Source organism: Rattus norvegicus, chromosome 2 (assembly GCF_021556685.1).
Source record: "Rattus norvegicus strain SHRSP/BbbUtx chromosome 2, alternate assembly SHRSP_T2T, whole genome shotgun sequence".
NCBI lineage: Eukaryota > Metazoa > Chordata > Mammalia > Rodentia > Muridae > Rattus > Rattus norvegicus.
Genome location: NC_141535.1, coordinates 137965833 through 137992721, shown reverse-complemented (window position 1 = coordinate 137992721; position 26889 = coordinate 137965833).

Genomic DNA, 26889 nt, shown 5'->3' with positions numbered 1-26889 from the left:
TCCTGTGTTCCTATGCTGAGCTCACTTAGAGCTTACTTATTAGCCTAGAGTAACAGCCTTGTCTGAAAATCCACAATTCTATTTCCATCCAAAATGTCTCTATTGCTGTGTAATGGCAATGCCTATGTAAGTGGCAGAGTTGTTCATGAACAGAAATAGATACATAGACTTTACTTATAACCACTTGGCTTTTCTATCTCTGCCCGTTTCCCAAATAATAATGCAGAGTCTTTTTTATTTATGGATTCATATTTAGGCCTTAAGCTAGATTTGTTCCCCACATGGCTGGCTACCTCTCCTCAGCTTCATACATCTGACTTCTTTTGCATCTTGGTGGTAAATCTCCTGCCCCTGACTCTTCACCAGAATTCCTATCTCTTTCCAAGAGTCCTACCTGTTCTCCACTGCCTAGCTATAGGCCGTCCATCTCTTTGTTGACAGGTGATGTTGACAGTGTACAAGAGCTTATCCCAGCATTTACTCACAGATAAAGCATTGCCTTCCTTAGGAAGACATTATGTGAGCTAGCCATGGAGATAACAAACTAATCCTACATAGCTCCAGGAATCATGCTCATATACAGAAATGGAGTAAGGCAAAGAAGAGAAGGGATTCGAATGTGATTCCAGACGCGTGAGCTCAAGTTGACCAAAGACAGAGCAGACACGATTTAATGAAACTAAACACAATGCATGTAAGAGACTCGGTTGTTCAGTGACACTTACTGGTTCTAGCTGAATTTTAACTTCCATGCAACCTTGGCTAAGCCTGGCTTGAGCCAAGTCCGTCTTATAAAGGAAGACCGTGGAACTATCAAGGATACGCGGGTGGCGGCTACCATTCCCCACCCCATGGTTTTGCGTGATATCCAGAGCTAACCCCTGCACTCCTAATATTAGTCCTGGTCATAAAATCTCTCCAATAGTCAATGTTAATCTAACCAAGTCACAACATATTAAAATCGCCCAGTCATTTTGATGTTAGGTTATTTATAAGTAGGGGCTTTTCAGAGTTGGCATTCTATATTGAAAGTGCTAATATTAAGATATTGCTTAGGACCACACTAAACCTGCCTAGGCTCCTGTTCCAAACACATGTGGCCAGCTGACGACAGAGCTCCCCAGTGAGAAAGACAAACAAAGGCACTTTTGGTAGGGAATCAGAGATAAATAAAATTCCCTCCTCGGGCTTAAGTCTTAGTGTTTGATTGTGGGTTCCTTTGGCTGGTTTAGTTTTCTTGGTTTTGTGAGGTAGCATTTCATGTAGCCCAGATTGGGTTACATTGCATTAGATAGCCAAGGCTGTCCTTGAACACCTGACCCTCTTACCTCTACCTCCCAAGTGCAGAGATGATAGGTGTGTGCCATCAGGCCATGCTTCAACAGCAACTCATAAACTAACGTGTGGGTGCTTCACAATGTCAAGTGTAATCTTTGGTGACAAATAACCTTCACTTGGCATAGATAAAAAAAATTCAGTTTCTTAGACAAGAGGATACTGTGCAGGTAAATGGAGATGTTTTGCTGGCTGGTGTTCTAGAAACTCTGGGAACGTAGATTAATTAGCAAACAAAAGGAAAGATAGGCTGTAAAGGGCCACCACCCATCCACAGGCTCAGAGGCTGTGGAACAAGTCATCCAGTCCTGAAGGGAAGACCTAGTCACACCCTCAGAGCCCCCCCCCACACACACACACACGTGCTCTCCCTGCATCACTGCATCATCGGGACCAGCAGCACCCAAAGGCACTGGGTGGGAGCCGGGCTGATGGTTTGTATATGAAAGATCCCCAGAACAGTTCATGTGTTGAATGTTTGGTGTAGGGGTAGCAACCCAAAAGAAATGACAAAAATAAGAGACGAAGTGGAAAGGACATTCATTCTAGTGCACGAACACCATGAGCTATTTTTAGGTTAACTTTTGGGGGGGAAATGGGGACAAATACAGTGTCTGCCTGCACTGCTATAACTAAATACCAGAAATTGAACCATTTACACAAAAGAAACTTATTTTCTCAAAGGTCCTGAGGCTGGGAATGCAAATTAAAACATGGGCAGGCTTAGTTTTTCTTTAACTGTTGTCTTCTGTGTCCCCTGGGTCATGCCCCACCATGCTCATCTCTAGGGCCTCTTCTTTTCCTAGCGACCCACTCTTATGACCTTACTTAGCCTTAGTTACTCCTGAGATAAAAAAAGATCACACTGACAGACTGGACCTCGACATAGGAGTTTTCAGGAGCACAACTGAGTTTGTGCAGTTTAAACAGAGAAATCTCAACACAGTGTGTCAAATAATCTATGGACTAATGACATACTATATAAGGTTTACATGTGAGTGACAGAGTGTTCTTTAAACTTTTGTGTCCTTTTGTTTGTTGATCTTATTGTTCAGATCCTATTATTTACCTTAGAATCAGAAAACAAAGAATGTCAAAAGAAAAAATAAATTACTACATTCTCAATATTCACTTGAAAAACGAATACAAGTCGAACTGACCCTATTATAGTGCAAGATGTATGTATATGTATGTGCATGTGTATCTATTATATTAAAATATATGACTATTATAATGTCTAAAAGTTTATATATTTCCTTCCAGTTTTGTCCTTCACTACATGCGAATTTTTAAAAACTGTATCATATTACAAACACTTTATATATCTTTAGTTAAGATGGTTTGTTACATTTACTTATGTGTATACGCATATCTGTGCACTTATGTCACAGTGTCTTAAGGTTTAATTACTGTGAAAAGACACCATGACCATGGCAACTCTTATATAGGAAAACATTTTATTGGGGCTGGCTCATAGTTCAGAAGTTTAGTCCATTGCCATCACGGTGGGAAACATGGCGGCGTGCCTGCAGACATGGTACTGAAGAAGGTGCTGAGAGTCTTTTCATCTTGATCCAAAGGCAACAGGAAGAGAATCTGAACAGGAAGGCTGAATCTGGCCTGAACATCTGAAATCTCAAAGTCCACCCCTAAGTGACAAGCTTTCTCCAACAAGGCCACACCTCTCAATAGTGCTATTCCCTATGAGCCCGTGGGGCCATTTTCATTCAAATTACTATGCATACAGTGTACATACAGAAGTTATTAGAGTTAGAGTTAGATTTCTCCTTCCACCATGTGGATTCCAAATTGAATCAAATTCAATCTTGGCAATAGGTGACCTTACCCACTATGCCATCCTACCATCACTTCATTTTTTTTCTACTACACATTGTCAGAGCATTTTTTTTTCCAAAAGGAAGACAATGTCTTGATTATCTAACTGTTGTTCTATTTTAAAAACTATTTCACTGAATACTTGCACGCGTTTTCTCAAACGTTTGGTTTCTCAATTTTTTTAACTATCATCCTTTCTCTTCCTGTACAAAACTTCCACTGTCTCCTCACAGTTTCCTGGGCATTTCTAGAACTGCATGAGCAGCTTACCTTCCCTTTACAGAATGTGCCTTCTGTGTGGTTTGCTTAATCCAACCTCCCCGCACATCTCCTGGACCGTTGCTGTAGTGTATTTTTGTACTGAGCCTGTTCCCCAGTCTGACTGGGAGCCCCTTGAGTGCAGTCTGCACCTTGGATCCTCCATTGCTCGTTGCTTGATAATTGATCAACGTTGGTAGATTGGTTGGCTGCTGGCTGGTTGGGCTTCCATTTTCTGACAATTAAGACTCAATGCCCAGTTGTCTGTGGAAATTACTTTTTTCCTCCTAACCCTTTGGAGGGTACTGGTTTGTGACATTTCCACAGCAGGACTAAATTGGATGAATTGTGCTCTTTTGTGTTCCCCTGATTCCCCCACTCCGTGTGCCTTGACAGCAGGATGGATCTATTATGTTCTATCCTATTGTGTTTTTATAATGGCTTAATTACTGTGTATGGGCTTCTCACTGGGAACTGGGGAGATGGTGAATTCTATAAATAAATCACACTTTCGGTGACATTAATATGCTGCCAGATTTAGTTGTGTCTGCATTACACAGGCTCACATTAAGATCCAAAGTGTTGTCAAATACATCTTATAGGTGAGGAGTTTTATTTTAAATTCCTCTAGAGTGAATTAAGCTTCGGTCAAAACATGTCCCAGAAAGAGTGACTTTTGTTCTCTGAGATGCCTTGCAACCTTTGGCAGTCCATCTCAACTTCTTTCCCCGCAAAACAGAAGTCCATACAAAAAACAGAGTAGCACAAGGCAAAGCTCTCTTTATTGTCTAGTCTGGAAAAAGGAAACTTTAGGTCCTCAGTACTGAAACCCAAGTTGTCATTATTTCAAACGCATGCAAAAGAAGCCAACCTCAAACTTCCTCAAATGGAGGAAGGAAAAGGAAGAAGGAACAAAGGAAGAAAGAGGAGGGAGGAGCCCACGTATGCACCTATGCACAGTGTCAGAGAAACCTGTTATTTTATTAGCTTTTCTTCCATGGCTTTATTGTATTTTAATTTGAGTTTGTATAACAACCACAAGTACAAATGGAAACCTTAGAACCAGCAAAGGTGGGGTATGACATTTTGACATTGTTGCTTGATACCATTACTTTGGTAAAAATATTTTGTCAAGTTAAATACATACATACATACATACATACATACATACATACATACATACACACACACACACACACACACATATATACATATATATTCTTTAGAGATAAGTAAAGAAGCAGGTGACTTCCCCCTTCAAATCTTCATGATACATCGTGTCATACGACCTTTCAGACTCAAACCAGTGCCTTCACACAGGAACTAGAGAGGTTCAGCAAAGGACAGATAGAGCGTGAGTTTCTCACTCAGAAATATCTTTTCGGGCTACTGTGAGATGGCTCAGTGGGTAAAGGTGCTGGCCACTAAACATTATGGTTAATGCTGGGAGAAACCAGAGAGAAAGGAAAGAAGAACATGTAAGAGAAAGTAAACACAAATGGGATAAGGGCTGATGGAAGGCGACTTAACCACAATCAAAAGCAACAACTTACCAGACCCAGAAGCATAGAGTAACAGTCTTCTGAAAATGCAGTAACTGTAAATTAGCATAAATTGTATGATGAATCAGAGGCATTTCTGGCAGTGCTCACCCATGCTACATTGTGTGATTTAACTGCAGCCTCAATTCAGAGCATGCAACACGTGCTTGCTGTCTGTGTGCGACACCAACAAATGCCTCCTCCAATGAGTCGATATTAATGTGTGTTATTGTTATGTGAAGCCTGCCAGAGATGACCATTCAGACATGATTCGTAGCCAATCGAAAGTCTCTATTCCAGCCAGCTGGGCTTACCTACACTTGGTTATTCAGTGCTAAGTGTAGCACAGAATATCTGGAGCCCAAGGTTTTTGAAGCCAAAAATCATGTCCGGACATCTCTCCCGGCAGCTGGAGATGGGGCCAGGGTTCTGTGCAAGCAAGCAGTTTTACAGAAGCTAAGAGAAACAGTTAGTTGGGGCATCTTGACCTTGGCTTCCTACAATACAGTTGTGTAATTTTCCACAGGATTTCCCAAGGAGATCAGATTCTAGTTAGTCCTGAAATGGCCTCAGTAAGGACACAAGATGGAGAACCCTCTGCACTGTCTTGCCCTGTCACATTACAAATTGTGTTGTGAATGTGTTTATACAGTAGGTAGAAAGTCATTTGCTCTTAAAGAAACACAGTAGTAATTCAATTACAGGAAACAAAGGCTTTTAATATTTTCTTACCATCATTTCTCCTCATGAAAGCATTGAACCAATGTACCTTTGGATTGCACTGCGTAAGACTGTGTTATGCCTGATGGGTTTTTTATTGTTTTGTTTTGTTTATTCTTTCCTCCCTTTTATTGAAAATAGATCTTTTTCTCACATAATATATTCTAATTTCAGCTTCCCCTCTACTCCTCCAAATTCCTCCCCACCTTCCCTCCCATCTGGATCTACTTACCTTCCATCTGTCATTAGAAAATAAGCAGGATCTAAGGAATAATGAAAAATAAAATACAAGCTAAAACAAAAACTAACACATTGGGATTGGACAAAGCAAACAAACAGAAGGAAACGAGACTGAGAGGTATATGAATCAGAGACCCACACGTTTCCTTGTGCTTAAATTTTAAAATCAGTGTTTAAGAAGGCCATGGTGGCCCACACCTTCAGCTCTGCCACTAAGAAGGCAGAGACAAGCAGCTCTCTGTGAGTTTGAGGCCAGACTGGTCACATATCGCAAGTTCCAAGACATCATAGAAAGACCCAATCTCAAAATCAAGATAAATTGGCATTTGAATTGCTGACTTGGGTTTCATTAAAGAAAAGATAATAATAATTTTGAAGTTGTGTTCTCAGCACTGACAACTACAAATTCAAATATCTATCAACTCCAAAAAAGGTACAAGATGCTACTCATCCAAGGTCAACTCTCAACCCACGATTTAGTTTAGTTATTGATGTAAAAGAAACACATCCATCTCAGCGTGCAAATTTGTTTGCATCTTTAATAAATATATAATAAATATATATAAAAATTTAAAATTAAATTTATTTATTATTTTGTATTAGTTAATGTTTTATCTGTATGCCTATCCTACATACCTTTATATCTAGGTCATATACAAATTTATCTCAAAACAGGGTTGTAAATAGAAAAAGTCTAAGTGGTTCTAATTTTATTAATGGAATTATGGGTATCTTTTTTTTTTCCGGAGCTGAGGACCGAACCCAGGGCAAGCGCTCTACCACTAAGCTAAATCCCCAACCCCAAATAAACACAATTAAGAAAAAGGGTATCTTTTATCTTAAATCATCTAATTTATAGAAATACCACCTTTAAATTGTTATTACATTTAGTGTTGTGTGTATGTGTGCGTGTATATGTGTATGTGTACATACATGCACATGCATGTATGTCAAGGCACATATGTGAAGATCAGAGGACAACTTACCAGAGTCATTTATCTCTTCTACAGTGGATTCCATGGATCAAACTCATGCTGTCAGGCTTGGCAGCAAGCACCTTTACCCGCCCACTATGCCATCTCACCAGCCCAGTAGCACTATTTTTGGAAAACAAAATTACAAGTATGTCAATAGTAAGGGCCGACTATGGGTCTCATCCTTGGCAAAATGTGTCTGTCCTCATCACATTACAGTGAAGTAGCCAACCATCCTGAGCTAAAACAAACAGCAGTCATTTTTATCATGTTCATGGATTCTGTCTGTTGGAAATCTGGAGCAAACATGAGGAGGTAGCTGTTGATTGCTGTCTCTGCTCCATGACATCCAAGACCTCGGGAGGACACAGAAGGTTGGGTTGACTTAAAGGCTGGGCTGGGATCATCTAGGGACTCTATTTATAAATATATTCATATATCCATTCTTATGTGTATCTATGTGTCTGAGTGTATGTATATGAACCACATTTATGCAGGAGCCCATAGGTGTTAGAAAAGGCATAAATCCCCTAGATTAGTTTTGTGATGATCCACCATGTGGGTGCTGAGAACCAAATCTGGGTCCTCTGCAAGAACAGTGAGTGCTCTTAACTCCTGAGCCATCTCTCAAGATCACCACCTGGGGGCTTCTTCCCTTAAGTACCTTCCTTGGGACTTTGTGAGAATATCTGTCTGTGGATACTCTGTATGTGACACAGCCACATCACATCACGGTGCCTCCAGGTAGGCAGATATCATCTACTACAGCTCAGATCTCCATGGGTTCCTTGCCAAGACGAAAGCTGCATTATCCTTTATGACTGAGCCTGGGAAGTTGCATTTGTGAAAATCTCTGGGTGAATGTGATCACAAGTTTGGCCAGGTTCATGGTGTCTTGATGGGGATCTACAGGGGAGCACTCAGAAGACTGTGTTGGATGGAAAGATTCTTGCTAGCATCTCTGGATAATATAAACTGCCACGTGGTCAAGTTCAAGCACACAAGTCACTTTGCCTGTGGCAGGTGGATCCCAGGTGTCAAGAAGCATGGCTCAGCCTACTCCGGACTGGTGTGGCTAACTATGAGAATGATACATCTGGCTTTCCTGGTTGTGACTCAGTAGTTTAGCATTTCATATAATTTACCTACAAGGAATGGAGAGGATGTACAAGAGACACGGCTCTGATTTGGCATTGTACTTTGGGAAATCTACACTGGAGAACTATTACTGTGAGTCACTGTAGCACCCTGTGCCAGCATCTGGAGTCCCGTCTCCTCAGAGATGACCAGGCTCAGGAATGTTTTCTTGTGTGGCTGGCTGAGGTGCCAGCCAACCTCTCCCACCATAACACCAGACGCTCTGTGAGTGATGGTTTCCTTTTCGAAACCAAAAGTGGATGGAGGAATTTAAATGAGAGCAGAGGAAGAAAGTCGTGAGGCAAGACATTATGCTAAATAAAGGGAAAGAAACAAGGCACTGAGTGGGAGAAAGAGGGCACTGGAGATGAGAAGAGACACTACAAATACAGCATCACGGTAATGGGATGGGTCAAGGGGATGTTCCCAGAGCAGGCCACACTAAGACTTCCTCCTGAGTGCTCAACATCCCCTCCTAAACAGCAATAACCAACTGGGTCAGGGGATAGAGTCACTTTCGCAGGCTGCCACCCTTTCTGCCTATACATCACCTCTGAGACTTCCTTCACTCCAAGTACTCAGAAAGAAATGAACCCTTGGAACCAAGTCTATTACCCAGGTTACCAAAGACTGCCCCACCCCGAACCAAGTCAGAGCTACTTAAGGCCCTAGGGATCTTAGACCAACAGGACTACCCCATAGAAAGCCCAACATTCTCTATCAATAGATTGCTTGTTTAATGGGCAAATACTTATACAGGGCTTACCCTGCCCTGGGCACCATCCCCAGAACTTGGCAAATATTGACTAATTAATCCTTCATATGAAGTGTACTGTTGTCTTCTGGGTTATAACCCTGACAGTGCACAGGACCAGCAAGGAGTAGAGCTAGGATGGAAACTCCACCACATCAGCTCCCCGTCTGCCCCGTGCAGTAACTGCCTGTATGAGAGGCTATGCAGCACGGTGGCACATCTATATGTGCGGCTGAGCAAGGTTCAATCCAAGCCTTGGTACGTCTCTGAGGCACTTGTCCTCCCGCTCTCTGCCCATCCCTTCCTGTTCAGCCGGCTGCTAGAAAACAGAAGATCCAGGGTCACTACGGTTAACAAACCTGTGGGCCTGTGTAGGTGTGTGTGTTTCGGGGGAGGGGCTGAGATATCTAATACTCTATTCTGCTCCTAAAATTCAGTCTTTGAAGGGGACCGTGATCTCTCGTGTAGGGTGCTAGAACACGGGTTAAACACAGAATACCAAATTATATTTAGATTTGAGGTTAGCCATGATCCATCTTTAATAGAATTATGTACCACTGATACATTTAATACCTTCTTAAATTTTCGAAGTAGTAAGTTCTAACTCACCGGGTACTCTCTGCTTTCACCTGCTACATGTGCTAACCCTTAAATTCGAGCTCATGAAGATCTCCAACTCAACAACTGGAGACACAGTTGGCAAATAGAGAGGCTCTGTGTGGTTGGCTGGCAGATGCCTGGGCAGCAGGAGAATGACTCACATAGTAATAAAGACTCAGACCCACGGCCCAAATGGAGGGTGCCTGTAAGACATGCTAAAACCCTGGGACTGTGCTGTGTGTCACTGCTTGTGTGAGTCTGCAGGCTGTGTAAGAAGAGTCTTTCACCTTACAACTCCGTACCCCGAGGCACCGCCAGGGCCTCACATATGCTGGCAAAGCGCTCTCGCGCCGTGCTACATTTCTAGCCCGTGGGTTTGTAAAGCCGGTGTTATTACGTCACCCAAGATGGTTCTGAGCTTGCTGTGTAACAGATTGCCATGGAGCCCACACTCCTCCCATCTTTGCCTTCTGAGGGCTGGGATTATCGGTGTGCACCGCATGCCTGGCTCCAGCCAATGCTCATCTTTTGAAAAGATTCAAAGCTACAAAAAAATTACCATCAGCATATAGAGAACGCTCATTATTTCAGAGTCTCGTCTGCTTTCTCTTACCCATGATGCATTTGTGCGGGCACGCCCACACGCTTGTTAATTTGCTAAATGAACTAGTTGAGCATTTTATCAGATGTTGGGACCTTTCCCGGCTGAGCAGGTCAACATGACTCACCTAGGAACAACAATATTCTCCTCCATGACCACAATGCCATAACCACACTCAGGATACTTAACCGTAACACCATATCATTATCTAATGACACTTCAACACTCAGTTTCCTCCAGTTATTCCAATAATGTGCGTGTATTGTGTAGAACTATGTTCAGCTTTGGATTTCCCTAATCCCTGGCTATGTTCTTTCAGCCTCCCATAGTCTTCCTTTTCCTACCTGTAATGTGAAAGTAACGACCTGATTGAATTGTCGTGGAGACTGGTAAACATTTACACTAAGATCCTAGCACCAGCTGGACATGAAACAGGTCAGGCATTCAATAAACAGTAACTACCCTTGTGATTAGGTAATTGAACGTATGGCAGGTAATTGATTGCTGGTATAGAGAGAAACTGCCAACAAACAGGCATGAGCCTTTGAGACACATAAAAGGGTTAAAGGGAAACAGCCACAGGGAGCTTGCCGGTTCATAGTCCGTTTACCATTTTCTAGGGACCACTGAAGAGAGTCCCATTCAACTCCCTTAAAGGAGAGGAAAGCAGCCAGTAGGGGACCCCGCCTCCAGGTGGACTCCTGGCCACGCCCCCAGGATAGGCCAGAGGGCGGGGCCTCTTCTTGATTCCCAGTTTTGTCAATAATTTCCTGGACCTTTGCGATCCCCACCCCACCAACCTCAAGTAGGGAAATAGACTTTAGACGGCTGAAGTACAAGCAGGCTGAATTTTGTCACACTGGATTCTAAAGTTGAAGCCTTAACTCCCCTAACTCCAGAATTTCGGCTGTGTAGAGTAAGATTGTTAGGGTGGGCCTTAATCCAATCTGATAGTGACTTACAAATAGGGGAGAGAGGCTCTGTGGGGAAAGAATTGCAATAGCTCCCAGAACCAGGACTCAAGACTTCTGGGTTGTTACCACCCCCTGCCACCAGTATTACCACCGGATGTAGGCAGGAGCTAGGCCAAATTAACAAACTGCTAGTCTTCAAGCCCTTAAGCCTACTAGTGACATCTTGAAAAATGTAATTTTTTTTAAGGCCTTTTCATTTGGAATTCAAGGGTTCCCACAGTGGCAGAAAAGGGAGTCTGATTATTGGAAGAGTCCATGGTAAGGCGGCTTCGTGGTTTGAATGGCCTATAAAGTCTGAGGAGGGAAAGATCCGTGCCTAAGATCCAGCAGTTGCTGGCGGAGCCGGGGCCAGCCTCAGTATATTGACTGAACTGGCTTTCCCTAACTCCTCAAAAGACACTGATAAATCAGGGTGACGCCAGCTCCAACTTCACAACTGCCTGACTGGTTGGATATGTGTGACATTGGCAGTGTGGAGTGGCCTCAGAGTCCTCCAGGCCTCCGGGGACACTGAGAGCCTGGCCCCTGGATTCTGCCAGGCTACACCGGAAGCCAGCATGTTACAAAGCTGCTAGGAGACCAGAGATGCTGAAGCTGTGACCAAGCAGGCTCCACAACCCTGAGGATGCAGCAAAGTGCTGTCTGTGCCTTCTGATCACATGGTTCCGATGGAGTAAAAGTGGGGGAGGGGAGGGCTTGCTGCACCTATAGCCAGGGAAGCACTTCCTGGCCTCACTCCATAGTTTCCGGGAACTGGGGCAGGGTCAACCTCTGTGAGCAGCTTCAATTCCACTTCATCGTTCTGCGTTTATTTTCTACCTCCTCTCCTTGTCCTTGTCAAGACGAGAGAGCCAGGCCAGAACCATCGGGCTCCCTCTCAGGGAAACAGTCACTGTGTGGAACCACAGCTTCCTTCTGACAACAGGTGCAGCCTAGCTGGATGCTGAGCTGGTCTCTCCGAACCCTTGAAGGAGGGTTCCAACACCTGGGACACTCTTATTTCACCCATTTTCTGTTCTTATTTTCTAAGACTCTGTATCTGCTGCATGTTCAAATAATTGAGGAGTTATTTCCCACTTCTTACTTGTGCCTCTGACATGCACCTGGACGGGTGGCGTTGGGCACACTTAAAAGAAGGAGAAATAAATATCTCAGAGATGAGACAGCAGATGCATTTGCTCCGAAGTGAATTGCAAAGATCGGCACTCCATTTTTACAGTATTTTCTTGAGACATATGGTAAACCAAGCTAGGTGATTTTTATTTAAAATGTCAGTCATGCTGAATTCGAAACTCACAGGCACACCCAGCCAGTCAGTCGTCCTGCTCTCTGTGGGCACCAGAGCATGCTCGCTCCTGGGATGTCATCACCTATATTCCAAGGGTGATCTGAAGTTTTCAGAGAGAGAGAGAGAGAGAGAGAGAGAGAGAGAGAGAGAGAGCCAGTTTCCAAGACAAAACTCAGCCGTGCTTGCAGCAAACAAAGTCTCCTCCAGCTGTCTGCTTTTAACACCCAGCCCTCCATGCTGCAGGCTGCAGGTGAGCAGGCCTGGGCTGGAGAACTCCTGACTGTACTGCCCTCTGCTCTGCCGGTCCTTTCCACAATCCATCTTTGCCAGAGGAGGTAGGAGGAGGCATCCAGGGTGGATAATTGACATTTTAGCATCCCTCCTGGCTTTTTTGGTTCTCCTTCACATTCCCTGATAAAGTCTCAGATGAGTTTCTTGACCTGTGAGGCTACAGAGGGTCAGGAAATTGAATAGAAGCATGTAGCATTGGAGGCATGGGGAGCCTGGGGTAGCCACCAGAAGGTCCCAGACTCCAAAGAAGTGAGAGGCTCTCAGGACCCAACAGCGATGACTAGAGCCACATACCCAACAAAGAGGAAATCTATCCCATCTGCAGACACCAAACCCCCACACCATTGGGGATGCCAAGAAGTCCTTACTGACAGAAGGCTGGGATGGCTGTTCCCTGAGAGGTTCTACCAGTACCTGACCAATACAGATGCAGATACTCACAGCCAACCATCAGACTGAGCCCGGGGACTCCAGTGGAAGAGTTAGGAGAAGGACACAGCCAGAATACGGCAAATACAGAGGCAAATGCCAGCAGCAAACTGAGGAGGGGGTTGCAACCTCATAGGAAGAACAATATCAACTAACTGGACCACCCAGAGCTCTGGGGAACTGAACACCAACCAAGAGAGATGAACCCCAGCCAGCTGAGGACCCGAGATCAGTAAACACGATAGGTCAGTGTAGCACCCGATCAACAAGGAGAGACAGTGGGAAAAGCAGAAGCAGAAACTAATTTTAAAACTTTCAGCTACTCTAACATTACTGCACATATGATCAGACACCAATACACAAGCATTAAGTCTTGCGGTCCAGGTTTCTGTACAAATCCTGTATGCACTGCCATCCCTTTCAGGACGATAGATGGATAGATGGAGACTTCGGTATGAGCACTTTTTTTTTTAATCTTTGGATTTCAGAACCAAATCGCTGATGTGATTTGATGTCACTGTAAAAGTTTGCTTATCATGCTAATTACTACAGTTTATTAACTCAAAGAGTTTAAGACTGAAAGAGCCAAGACACAATTAGAATGTGGCTGCTAGGGGAATAAAAAAGACTTTGATCAGAGAGGAGAATGGTAAAGAGCAAGCAATGGACTTAAAGGAAGGGAGAGCCTGCACCAGAGAGCAGAGAACCCGAGCTCAGCAGGCACCCACGTGTCCTTCATCAAACGCTAGGACAGGCAGGACAGGGAGACACAGCCTCCGCAGAGGGACTCGCAAAAGTATAGATAGTTCTGAAGAAGCTAACATCCTAATTCTCCACCGATTCATGAAGATCCTCTCTTACTCCATCCACCCTTGACATACATAATCACTGCCATCCTCACCGACATTTCCTGGGAGGCCTCTCAAGGCACCAGGCCAGAATACATTTGGTTTCAAAGAAAACAGCAACTCAAACCTGAAGATGCCTTTCTAAAGGTGAGAAAAGTAGATTTGATATAAAAAGAAAGTCTAAGAAAGTGTTCTATTGGTTGAGCCGTTCACATCACCAGTTTGGGAATCCTGGCTCAATTACCATAAACAACAAGGGAGTTACTTGCATAGTCAGAAGCTCCAGACAGAAGCGCTCCAAGAAAGTTAATGGGCCCTTGACCTCCCCACTGCTCTGTCCTCCTCATTGTTTGCCTATTCTCATGTCAGCTCATCTCATGGGAGTAATATGGCTAAGTTCTCCACCATATGGAGATACATACTGTCAACAGAGCTGAAGGACACTTCTTCCTGATCATCTCTTCCTTAAGGAAGAAAATAAAACACAAGATAGGCCTTCCAGGAATGGGGAGAAGGTTCAGTGGGTGAGAATGTCTGCAGTAACACATGAGGACCTGAGTCTGAATTCCCAACCTCCACATAAAAAAAAGCCAGCCATGGCTGCACATGTCCCTGTAGTGCCAGCACTGTGTGGGGCAGAGACAGAAAGGTTTCTACGACATTTGGGCTACCAGTTTGGACGAACAATGTTGAGCCCCATGTTCAATGGCGGAGCCCATCTCAATGGACCAAGGAAGAAGGTGACATCTATCGTCCTCCTCTGGCATCCATGTAGCCATACACTTATGTGCACATACACCACACACATGCACAGACCACACCACACACATAAAACAGAACAAAATAAACTTTCCAAGAGAACCTCATCCCACCGAAAACCTTCCTCCACACAGTCTTGCTTAAACCAATACCTAAAAGAAGCGTGAGCATTCAAGACTTTCTTCTGAGGTAGATGACAGTGTGGAAGAGGGTGGATTCTCTCCAGACACAGCTCTGCTTTCCTCGGAAGTGAGCATGGCTACTGATGGGCGATTGGCAACAGCTTCTCTAGACAAACAGCGATAGAGAGGCTCTCTTCTATCTCCACGAGAGAAGAAAGCACATGGTTCTATGGTTCTCCAACCCCATCCACCTTCCACTTCCATTTCATCGAGGCGCAGTTTGAGTTTAAGGCATTTACAACTCCTTTCGTGTCCACAGACTGAAAGATCTTTCTTTTTCTTCCCTGAGTCTCTCACTCTCGCTTTATTTGGACACAGCTTGTACTAATCAGTGCTAGGCTGCGGAAGGGCTGATTAACATTTTCTTTTCTAGGCTTTCCCAAGTGAGGCAGAGAGAGAGAGAGAGGGACTCTAGGATGGGAGACTTTAATTAAATGAAGCTATGAGTATCTCTGAGTCCCCTTTAGAAATCGCATCACCCTTGACAATCTTGCTGCTGTTATTACCTTCCCAGCAGATTCAGTCTCTAATGAACACTGCCCCTCCTGTACTCCAGAGAAAGAGGACACTTGTTCTTTATGGGCCGTGTGGACTATGTGGACATTTCTGGATTTGGTTCAGTGGTCTGCGAACCACAGAGATTGGTACATTCTGGGACAGACGTTCTAACCATCCCGATAAACCTCAGGGTTAATTATATAAGAGCAGGTAATCACGATGCAGAAGTAATTACTGGGTTGTGCAGCCATAGATGCTGAATCTCAACTCGGGGAATATTTTTATCCTTGGAGTCCACTGGATTTTCCTGTCTTTCTCCTCTTCTGTTTATCCTAAAATTAACATTAATCAACATTTGATTCCCAACACACTGTGTTTCTACCATGTAATTATAACAAGTGTCCATGGCTTGTGTTTGTGTCTCTGTGTGTCTGTGTATCTGTGTGTCTGGAGGGAACTTACGCATGCATGCATGTGTGTGTGTGTGTGTGTGTGTGTGTGTGAGAGAGAGAGAGAGAGAGAGAGAGAGAGAGAGAGAGAGAGCGCCTTACACCCTAGCTTCTATCTCTGCCTCAAAATGACCATCTGCAGATGTGAATTAGTCAGGCTCCTCTGGGCCCCGGGATATGCCTATAGGACCTCCCCAATACTATGTGCATGAGACCACATGATCCACACTTGTAGCAACAAACTTCCAATGAAGCAAGAGGTACATATTTAGAGTTTGTGTTATAGAGAAATTATATGTTACAAAGGCAAAGATATTTCAATTACTGCCTTTTAGAGACCACCAAAATAGTCAAGAGCAAAATAGACTGGCTTGGATGGCTAGTCATTCCCTGAACATTTTCAAAACCACACCTCAACCTCAAACTGGATGTCATTCTTTGGCTTTCTGGTGCTAATTCTCGTGACATTGGTTAGGAGTCGCAAAGCACTAGTAAGAGGTATGTTTTCCTCACTTTCTGACCAAGAAAGGGAAACGAGGCTAACAGATGCCCACTTTTCTTGCTTATATGGAAATATAAATCTACCAGCACGGGTCAGTACCCAGAGCGATCAGTTTCTTTGTTACCAAAACTTGTCTGTAGAGTGCAGCGATGGAGATCGCTAAGCCTCTGGGTACCTTCTCAGAAATCTGGAGGTAACCAGTGAGTTCGTGAATTCACTGTCTCTCTGAGTCTTTGCATAGGCAATGTGGGTGTGTTTCCTTGTTCACTGTTTGCATTGATAAAGGTGAGACTCAAAGAGGTTACAACTGATTTTCCAAGAATATGATGGTTGACATTGTCAGCTTGACAGGATCCAATCTCCCAGAAGACGCATCTCTGGGTGTGTCTGCTAGGGTGTTCCCAGGGAGGTTTAACTAAGAAAGGAAGATCCACTGTGAAGATAGGGGACACTATGCAGCAGCTAGGAAAAAGGAACATAACTTTTTCTTTTTCTTCTGGAAGATTGCAGAATATGCATGCCTACTAAAACAAAACGTAGTCTGGTTAATCACATTATAGAGACAGAAGCACTAAGTTGGAGACATTAAAAAAATTGATTTAAGAACCTTATTTTATATTGGGTGGGTCTTGTGGCATAGACCTCTTGAAAGGACCTCGAAGTCAACACAAGACACCCAAGACTAAGTTCTCAGCACAAAGATTTATTTTTCCCAGAAGGACAAAGGTCAGTGAATAAGAGGCAAAGACAGGATATAGAGGATGAGGAGGAGGGGAAGGAACAAAGGAGAAAGGGAAGGGACTTTGCCTGGGGTTGGGAGGGGGGGGGAAGGGAGGGACACAGGAAGGATTGCCTATGGATGGAGAGGAGACAGACATGGCCCATAGGTAAATATGAGCTTACAAAGGTGTTAGGATAAGTTGGTTAATTTCGATTGGGCAGGTCAATTAAGATAGCCAAAGGGGGCTTTTTATACTGGACTTCAATACTTTGATAGCTGGACCTTGGTGGTCAGCCTCAGGAGGAGGAAGTGGCCAAATAAGGGAATAGACCTTGGGGGCAAGCTTTAGGAGTGTAGGCTAACGGTGTTTAGCAAAGCAGAGGAACTGGGGGAGCAAGGCAAGGCAAAATCTGCCAGCAGCCATGTTTGGTATGCTCAGGCCTGCTAGAGCCAGCCCTTCATCTCTAACTGCAGTTAGGAATGGCAGGGGGAAGTGGGAATTATAAGTTCAAAGCCTGTTGGCACTGCAGGGTGTGTTCAAGGCTTGCCTGGAACAACTTAGTGAACCCTTGTCTCAAAATAAAAGGGGAGAAGAGAAAAAAGGATGCAGACCTGAGGAAGCGCTTGCCCAGTAAGGATAAGAACCTAGGCGCGCGCGCGCACACACACACACACACACACACACACACATGCCCAACTTATCTTAAAAGTGACTTTGCTCACATTACAGGAGCCTAGCTCTACCTCTGCTGTATTTAATAAACGTAATAAATAAACCCAGATGTTCGAGAATACTCTTAAGTTCTCAAGGAAAAAAGAGAGCCAGAGAAATAAAATACTTATAAACCTGATTACCCCTTATTTTTCTTCACTCAAATCTTTCTTCAGTCTAATCTTGAATGGTTTTCTCTCCAGGAAGAGAGATCTTGGGGATGGATGGGAGGGGGGAGGTAATGGTATTGTTTCTTCTCTCCCTAGATGTGTGTATCTTGGGGGATGGGTTCACTTGAGCATTTGGAAGGATACTGTGAACAAGCAAAGTAACTAGGTTGTTTACAACTGGGGCATTATGTCTGTTTGTAACTCTTCCTCAGAATCACCTCACCCCTCTGGAGACTGAGCTGCTCCAGGTGAGACAAGTCCAGCCACACCCACCCATCTCTGCCTTGGCCTCCCCAGCGCTGCTCTTCCTGCCGAACCTGCCCTCCTCCCTGATCATCCACTGCTCTGTGGAAAGCTTCCCAGTCATTGCCTAGCAACTCCCTCCCTGTGACCTGGGCAACACTCAAGACAGAGGCAAACAAGCCTCAGCTTGTCTAGGGCTACACTGAAAACAGAACAGTATTGAAAGAGTAGCTCAACCAATCACCCCGGGGCTCCCAAAAGGCTGTTTCACAGGAGAGGCACCTTTGAGGGCCTCTAGAGCCTCTCAGTATAGCACTCCCCACAATATGGAAAGAACCAGGCTGCAATGTCCTTCAAGGCTCACTCCCACAGAGTGAGCTTCCTGCTCTCTCTGAGACCTGCTCCCTCCTGTGTCTTCTCATTCACTCAACACTTCCCAAGCCAGGCCCTGCTGTGGATGATTTGCCCATGCTGCCCACTCTTCTAAACCACCTTCAAATGATACTGCTATCCCACAGACACACCAGATGAAGTGAGGTTAGCCCCAGGGCCATGGAGAGCGAGAGCTCTAGGTCTTTCTTGACCAACCCCGAAAACGGCTTCTCTGAGCATTCTAGCTTCTCCTCACAGGGTTGCTGAGAGAATCAACAAAATGACACAAGGTGAAGCATTTAGGGAAGTGCCCTTCAGGCCCACACTGTTGTGTCTGCTCTTTCTCTTCCTGCCATCCCTCACCAATTCCCCTGCTGTTCCCAGGCACCCACCCACAATGAAGACCGAGGCAGGATGCCACACAAACTGCCCACTAGCAATGCCAGTCAGACATTCTGCAGAGGCTGTGGGGGAGGGGGGACGAGGCCAGAGCCTCCTGTGCCAGAAATTCTTTGAGAATCATTATCTCCTGGGTCAGCCAGAGATGCCAACCAAACCACTGGGGTACTGAGGCCGCTGACTCCTGGGGTTCTGTAGGAGCCAAGCAAGCATGCCCTCGCCCAATTACTTTCCCTCTTCTGTACCTTAGCCCCTATTATCTCAATTACCAGCCCAACAGCGGACCCACAAATGAAGAAGGGGTTGAAACCTCAATGGCCAACATCATACTTAATAATAACAATTATATGATTATATATCTCTGACATAATAATATGTAATTACCAATAATTACTATTAAACATCCCAGGGGTGAGCGCTGGGGTTCCAGAGACCTTTAATTATTGTTATCACTGACAAGGAAGCTGAGCTCTCCTCTAACAGTGCTTCTGTGTATCACAGACTCAGCTTCCCTTCTGGGCTCCCATACTATCTATTTATCTGGCGTGGTTTCACTTCCACACAGCCTCTGCATAGGGAAATGGAGACCTGCCCGAGAATTTCAGACCGTGTCTCGGTGCCCTCAGTCTCTAACCTGCAAACCTTCTGAATTCTGAACACTTCCCTTCTCCCTCACCTCCAATCCCGGACAATTGCTTAGTTCCTTAGGATGCAGAAAAATCTCACATCAAAACAGCTAGGTTGATGAAAAAGATTTGTTTGTCGCTGTTTTGTTTTGTGACATAGGGTTTCTCTGGGTAGCCCTGGCTGTCCTGAAATTCACTCTGTAGACTAGGCTGGCTGCGAACTCAGACTCCCCTGCTTTTGCCTTCCCAGTGCTGGGTTCAAAGGCCCACAGCAGCACCACACTGGTGGTGAAAATGATTTTTAAAAAGCATGCTGGAAAACAAATGCCTTTTTAAAGAAGAGGTATAAAGGTATGGCTAATAAGTTTCTTACATTAAAATAAAGAAGGAAAGATAGACAGGAAGAAAAAAGAAGGGAAGGGAAGGGAAGGGAAGGGAAGAGAAGAGAAGAGAAGAGAAGAGAAGAGAAGAGAAGAGAAGAGAAGAGAAGAGAAGAGAAGAGAAGAGAAGAGACCATTGGCCCCATGTCTACCCATGCTTCTTTGTAGGCAAATAAATATAGGCAGCTCTTAGAAAACCAATCGGTGTTTAGGTGCCTTGGTTTTGCCATCTTTGGAAGTTTGGTTCCTTCAGGAACTTTCAGCTTCTTTTTGCAGAATCCCAAATATGTTGGGATATGCTGGGGAGGTGAGTTGCTAAGAGAGAGCAATCATGCAGGCATTTCTTTCTGGAAATTTCTCATGTGAAGGTGGTGTAAGAAAAGTTATTTCTCTCTCTAAAAACTGTTCAGCAGAATTCCAAGTTCCTTCTTCTTTTGTTTCCAGCCAGCAAGGGACTCCCCTGAGCGACTATCTAGAAAACCAAAGGGCTGAAACCAGAAGATTTCCAGTTTCTGGCTTGAGATTCAAACTCTCTGATCTCTGAGGGATATCTCAGGGGAGAAGAAAAAGCTAAACGTTTGTGTCCTTTCCATAGGCTGGGAGATTTATAGCTCTGGTGGTAGGACACTAATCAATAATATAAATCAGTTTGCTTCAAGCTAAATTCATCAAGTTGATATATTTTAAAGAACAAACAAAGCAAATGATTTTTCTATTCATCAGTGGAGAGGCCATTAAAAAAAACTGTGTTTCCCAGCTTGACTCAACAGCCACCACTAAGAGGCTAATCATTTTTAGCAGATAGTGATCTAAATTATCCCTCACACCTGAGGGAATACTGTGTGCAGGTGACAGGATAGAACGTGGACTATAAAGTGGTTTGGGGGGCTCTGCCTCAGTCTGCCTATTACTCCTCCAAGAAGACGCTAAGCACAAAGCAGACTGATAACACAGGCTGGGCGTTCTATGTGATTCCTTCTCCATGCCAGAGGCCGGGCCATAGAAACAGATAGCTCTCTTAGTCATGTTCTCTTACCTGTTGGTGCCAATCCTCTCTTCTGTCACCAGGTCAGCCTATGTCTCGGAGGCGTGACAAGGACCCACATCAGATGGATGCCAGAAGCAGCCCCTGCCCATCACACAATGTCCTTGTCCAGTGTCACTTGATGTCAGAGCCAGACCACATCCGTGGTACCATATGACTTTGAGAACTGAGAGAGGGACATAAAAACGAGCTCTAGAACACATGAGAATGCTCTCCCCTGCTGGAAAGTTCCTGGTGGACAGACATCCGGTGCATCCAGCAAGAAGTGGAATTAACTTTGGGCTAGAAGTCCCTCTCTCTCTCCAGTTCTGCAGGCAGAATACTTCTATTCTGATTATGATCCCAGCCGCAACCCTCCACATTCCTCCCTAATGTCTTTACATCTACAATGTCCTTTTTCCTTACTCTTTGCCAGGCTAACCCTCACTGGTCTTATGGACTTTGACTTCAAAGTAGTAAATCCTTAGAATTTCCATACCTGAATTTGCATATCTGACTGAACCCTGTTGTAGGACACATGCTTCCCAGTTTCCTTCCACTTCAAAAAAGACAAGCTTTATTTTTCCTCCTCCATCTCTGTGAAGGGATAGCATTTAGCTCATTTTTATTTACCCAGTTACAGCAGAGGACCGTTTATAGGTATTTGTAGGATAAAAGTAATTTTGGCACACACATTGGAACGCGTATTGCTGGCATGCATGGCTGGGACTCTAAACATCTGTCTCAGGAATACAGAAGAGCACAGTAACTTCCCATACTGTACACGAGCCCCTACAGGGTAATTAGGAATTGCCCAGTGGAGGAAGCAAAGGGATAGACTCTGATCTTCTATCCCCTGGTACAACATTCAAAGGGTTAACATTTACTTCTCAGAAACACCACACACACCACACACACACACACCCTACACACACACACACACACACACACACACACACACACACACACACACACACACACACACACACACAGAGCAATCTAGCATCCAAGAGGGATTTTCCAGGAACAGAGAGTGAGGAGAGGGACTTTTCTGAGATTTAGAAATCCTCATTTTTGCCTTAGAAAACTGAGCTTACAAAAGTTATAGAGTGAGCCCCATGATCTCCCCAGTGGGCAGTGAGCTTCTCTAGTGACCTGTTTTATTCCTGGTGTTCTGCATTTGTAATCCCTCAGTGTTTAAAAGCAACGTGCTCCTACCTTCTGCATGTAGAAACAATCTTACAAACGGCTCTAACACCTTTATTGCTAAAGCCTCCCCCTCCCTGGGGAAAGGCCCTATGTATCCTTTTCCCCCAGCCCGCTGCCAGGATCATCATAGCACCATTTTATGTTTCCCTCTTGAGCCAGAAGCTCCACTACAGTCAAGTTATTCTGAACTAACTTGAAACTTGTGAAGAGTGAAGTTTTCTTGTCTCTGGTGCTTGCAGACCCCTGCTTGGAGGGCCAGTTCTCAGGCAGCAGCACTGACACCCGGCCTGGTGCAAGCTCAGTGTTTCTCCCATGCAGTTTCCTTGTAAGAATCTGCCTTGAGTCCAAACTACTTTCCTGGGCTGTAAGTCTTTTTTTGGGTTTTAAGTTAGGTTTGTTGTTGTCGTTGCTTTGTTTGGTTTGGTTTTTTGTTTTGCCAGTGTTGTCATTGCCCTGGGCTCCTTGGATGAGGCTGCTCAGCCATCCATAACCTATAACCCGAGACTCATGAGTTCTGTTTTACTCTAGGGCAGTTGTTCCCTACCAGGGTTTAAAAATCTCAACAGACAGAGTGAAGGTTTCCAGTAGCTTCATTGGTCACCCCGTTCCTTTCTCTGGGAGGGTAAAGAGAGGACTGACGTTTAGTACATTGAGGCCAGAGAGGCTCAAAACATCCTCCAGTGTGGCATTACCCAGGGCAGACCTTAAACAGAGGTGTCCAGCATCTGAATGTTCCTAGAACAGACTCTGGCTGTCGTGCTGCTCCGGATTGATTGACAGCACCAGACATCCAAGCCTCTGTGCTGCTAACTGGGGCCTCCCATTCTTTCTACTATTCTTCACATCCCTTCAGCAAGGCCCTCCAAACTCCGTTAGCGCTTTTCTGTGCCATCAGCTCCTTCACCTGGATGCCTAGGTGCTTCTGTGACAATAGTCACTGTGTCATCCTTACTTATTTTGTGACCGGAACAACCTAGTGGGTACCTGGAGAGCCACCTGGACCTGCTGTGGTGCTTTGGCTGCCATTTTGGAAAATGGAAGACACAGAAGGATTCAAGCTGTGAGGTCTCATTTACTGTCCATGTGATGCGCTCTCCTGCATGCTTTCCGTCTGCTGTAACAAATACCCAATACATAAATTACCTTCATCTTCGCTGCACCAGCTTGTCTGACAGGCACAAAGGGAGAAAATGTACTTTGGCTCCAGGTTTCAGAGGACTCGTGTCCTGTGTCTCTTATACTCATTCTTGTCGGCAAACATAACATGGAGGCAACAGCAAGTTGTGGAGGAAGGCTGTCCACTTCACGTTGACTGAGGAGCAGAGAGAGGCGGAGCATCAGATAGAGTGCTCCAAGGAGCACCCTGGTAACCTCTTTTCTTCCGAAAGACCCCACCTCCACCAAACTGTGCCATCATGTTATAAATTCCTCAAGAGATTCACATGTTCATTATGCTACCATCTCAAGATTTAATTGCCACTGGGGATGCTGTCACAGACACACCTAGGAAGTGCTTCACTAATCCCCTCAATGGCCCAATCATATTACCAGTCAAACTAACTGGCACACCTGAGATAACCAACTTATGGGGAAAAGATAGATTTTAGCACATGGTTTTTACATGTTACAGTCCATTGTTAATTGGCTCTATTTCTTTTGGGGTTTTAAGAAACAATGTTTCCTGAGGTAAAATGGCAAAGCAAAACCATTCATTCACCTGTGGCTGGGAAGAGAAAGAAGAGGAAGTGACATCCCGCAATTCCCTTCTTTAAGGCTCCACAGTTTCCAGCAGCAGGCCTCGGGTGAAACCTCTAACACTTGGGTCATGAGGTCAAAAGGACAGCACCATCTTTTCCTCAGTTGTCCCCAGAAATCTGAGCTCCTGACTTTACTCCCATGGTCATTTATTATCCAACCTCTCTACAAATCGAGCACAGGCCACACAACTCTTTCCCACTCCACCATTGCCACCTCCTTCCTCAACATCACTGACCTAAAGCTTGGGTTTTCAGAAAGCCCGCATTCTTTCCGTTACCAGACGGAAGGCCTATGGCAGGATCGTCATACCGGAGCCCACCCTGTGACTCTGCACACTTCCGTCTCATCTTCGGACAGCTGTCATCAATTTCACAGCTCCTTAAAACTGATAACACAAGTACACCACAACCTGGAAACAGTGGATGTTCCCACCCACATTCCAAACCTTCAGCTAAAAGAGACGACATCCCATCTGCTAATTCCAAACAGGAAATGGAGAAGTACATGAGCCAGACAACGGAGAAATGTTCCTGGGAGATGACAGGAAGTAGAAGCATGTATGCTACACAAAGAATGTAAAAGTCAACCGAGTGCTCAGAGAACAACGGTGTGGCTGCCACAGAGTTGGTTTGCCCAGGCAGGAGGGTACCTCACACAGAAGCCCCAGCTCATTCTGCGCTCTCTTCTGACTGGACCGACACCTTGGGGTGTCCTGGGTCCATCCCTCTGAAGACTGGTAGGACACAGGGCAGAGCACATACACACTTAATAACCTTGGAGTGCACACATACACACCCCACTTTTTTTCTAATAGCTTGAGTTCTTGGCGTTTCCGTCTATTTTCTAGGTTTGTTTGTTTGTTTGTTTGTTTGTTTTGGTTATGTAGGTCACAAACACCTGAGGTAAAGCAACTAGTTTTCTAGCCTTAGGGGAAGTGGCCCAGGGTGGACCACTAGACATCTCTTTACCTCAAAGCACTGCTAGAGACGATCTTCACTAAGGACTAGCATAATGAGTTCTGTTTCTTTGTCTTTACTTCCGTGATGTTTGTCTCTCTAATGTTTCACAAAGGAATCGTGTGCGCTGAAGGCATGGAACAAAGTCCTTGGCACTACTGCAAAATGGCAGAAGTTTTAGGCTATGGAGCCTGGTAGAGCTGTGTTGGTGAATTGAAGGCATGACCATTAAAGGGATACTGGTCCTAAAGTCTCTTCTCTTCTTCCCAACCCCTGCCTCCTATACAGGTAAACAGGCCTCCTTCTTTGTGCTTTCTCTTCATGGTATGTTATTCACAGAGGCAAGTGATCATGAACTGAAACCTCGGAAACTGTGAGTCAAACATACCTTTCCTGCATTTAAGTTGATTATCTCAGGCATTTTGTTACAGTAACAGAACGCTGACTGGCATACTCTATTCCTTCCTTCATTTCTCTGGTTCTACTTCTCCAGACCCCACACATCCCACAAAACAATTCTCCTAGCACTGATTGGCCCATTTGGATGGAGTTCACCCATACCTCTTGCTAGTAACTGATTCCAGAGCTCAGATTTAAGATAACAGCTCATGACTTTTCCTTTTTATCAATTATATGTCCCAGAGCAGGAGAGGTTATTCACCCAACCAAACCCGAGGTGGAGAATATTTCTTTCATGAAAGGGAGACTCTCCAGCTATTCCCATCCTGGGGGTAGGATAAAAACAAAAGCATGCCAGCTCCAGTTTTATCAGTGATTCTCATACAGCCCCGAAGAGAAAAACTTAAGAATTATCTTAAGCAAAGGACATCAGAGCAGAAAGATATTCATCACAGCTCCACTGAAGTACACTGGGTCTCCCTGCTGTGAGGGATGGTACAGCTCCTTGCTGTGTGGCTCAGATTTTTCTCTTACAACCTAGATTGTCCTAGCTGATCTTGTCTCCATCTTGGCTGAACTGGGAGGTCCTGGAAGGCAAGCGACCACTCACTTTTCCCAGGATGCTGGGCCATCTCCTGACCCCATCTTACATTCCAAAATAGTCTCCTGGGCCACACAACAGTCACGATACCTCCATCAAATGTGACCAAACTTTCAACTCAAATGGAAGCCCATTAAACAAAGCTTCCAGGTTACCATGATGCCTTCCCCCAACCCCCCCATCCCTGTTTTTTCCCTTTAGCCCTGTCTTTCACCTTCCCTTGCCTTGCCTTCACTAACGCCGGTCCTTGCCAGGGATGTTTGTCTTTCTTTGAACACTTTGTCCATGGTTTTCTTGGGTACAAGTGTATATGACGTCCATAACAAACACTTGCTAATCTCACAGAAGCCACTGAGTGTGGAATCCTGCAGTTTGTCTAGATGAAAAGACTATCTCGTTTCTTTTAAATTCTTCCTTGGCATCAGTGTTTAAGAATAGAATTTGCAAATGGCTGACAGGGCTCACAACTGGCAGGGTATCAATCAGTTCCACCTCAAGGAGATGAACAGGGAGCAGCTAATGAAACGGAACAGTTCTCATATTAACCAGTTAGCTATTCAGTTCAGGACAGATGTGGAAAATAAGCCCATATGAGACAAATTCATTAAAGTGAAATTATCCATTCAACACCTTGATATCTGAGCAGACTGATGTTTCAAAATTATTATAATTATGATCAGGGGGGTAAAAGGAGCCAAACTTTTGAAAGAAGACTTGAAAAAAATTAAGAATTCTAGTGCTACCCTGTGAGATGAAAATAATGTGCCGGTCACAGATCCCCAGGGTATCAGCAATTGCTCTAAATCCTTCTTGATGAGGAATCTGTGACTCTGAACTCAACATTAATTCAAATGCAAATAATATCTCTTCCCCCTGAGAATCATTATTCCTGATTCGGCAGGCAGTTTAATGGGAAATCTGCAGGTGCACAGCAGACTTTGAACAAGAGAAGTTGTTCCAATGTCAGACAAAGAAGCTTTGACTCCTAAACACATGGACTCTGTCTGAGTCAGAGCCCAGAGACTTTGAGTCCCCTCCCTGCCTCTGAGGAGGGAATCTCTAGTAAAATACATGGAATGCAGCCGGATGTAGAGTTGGTACCC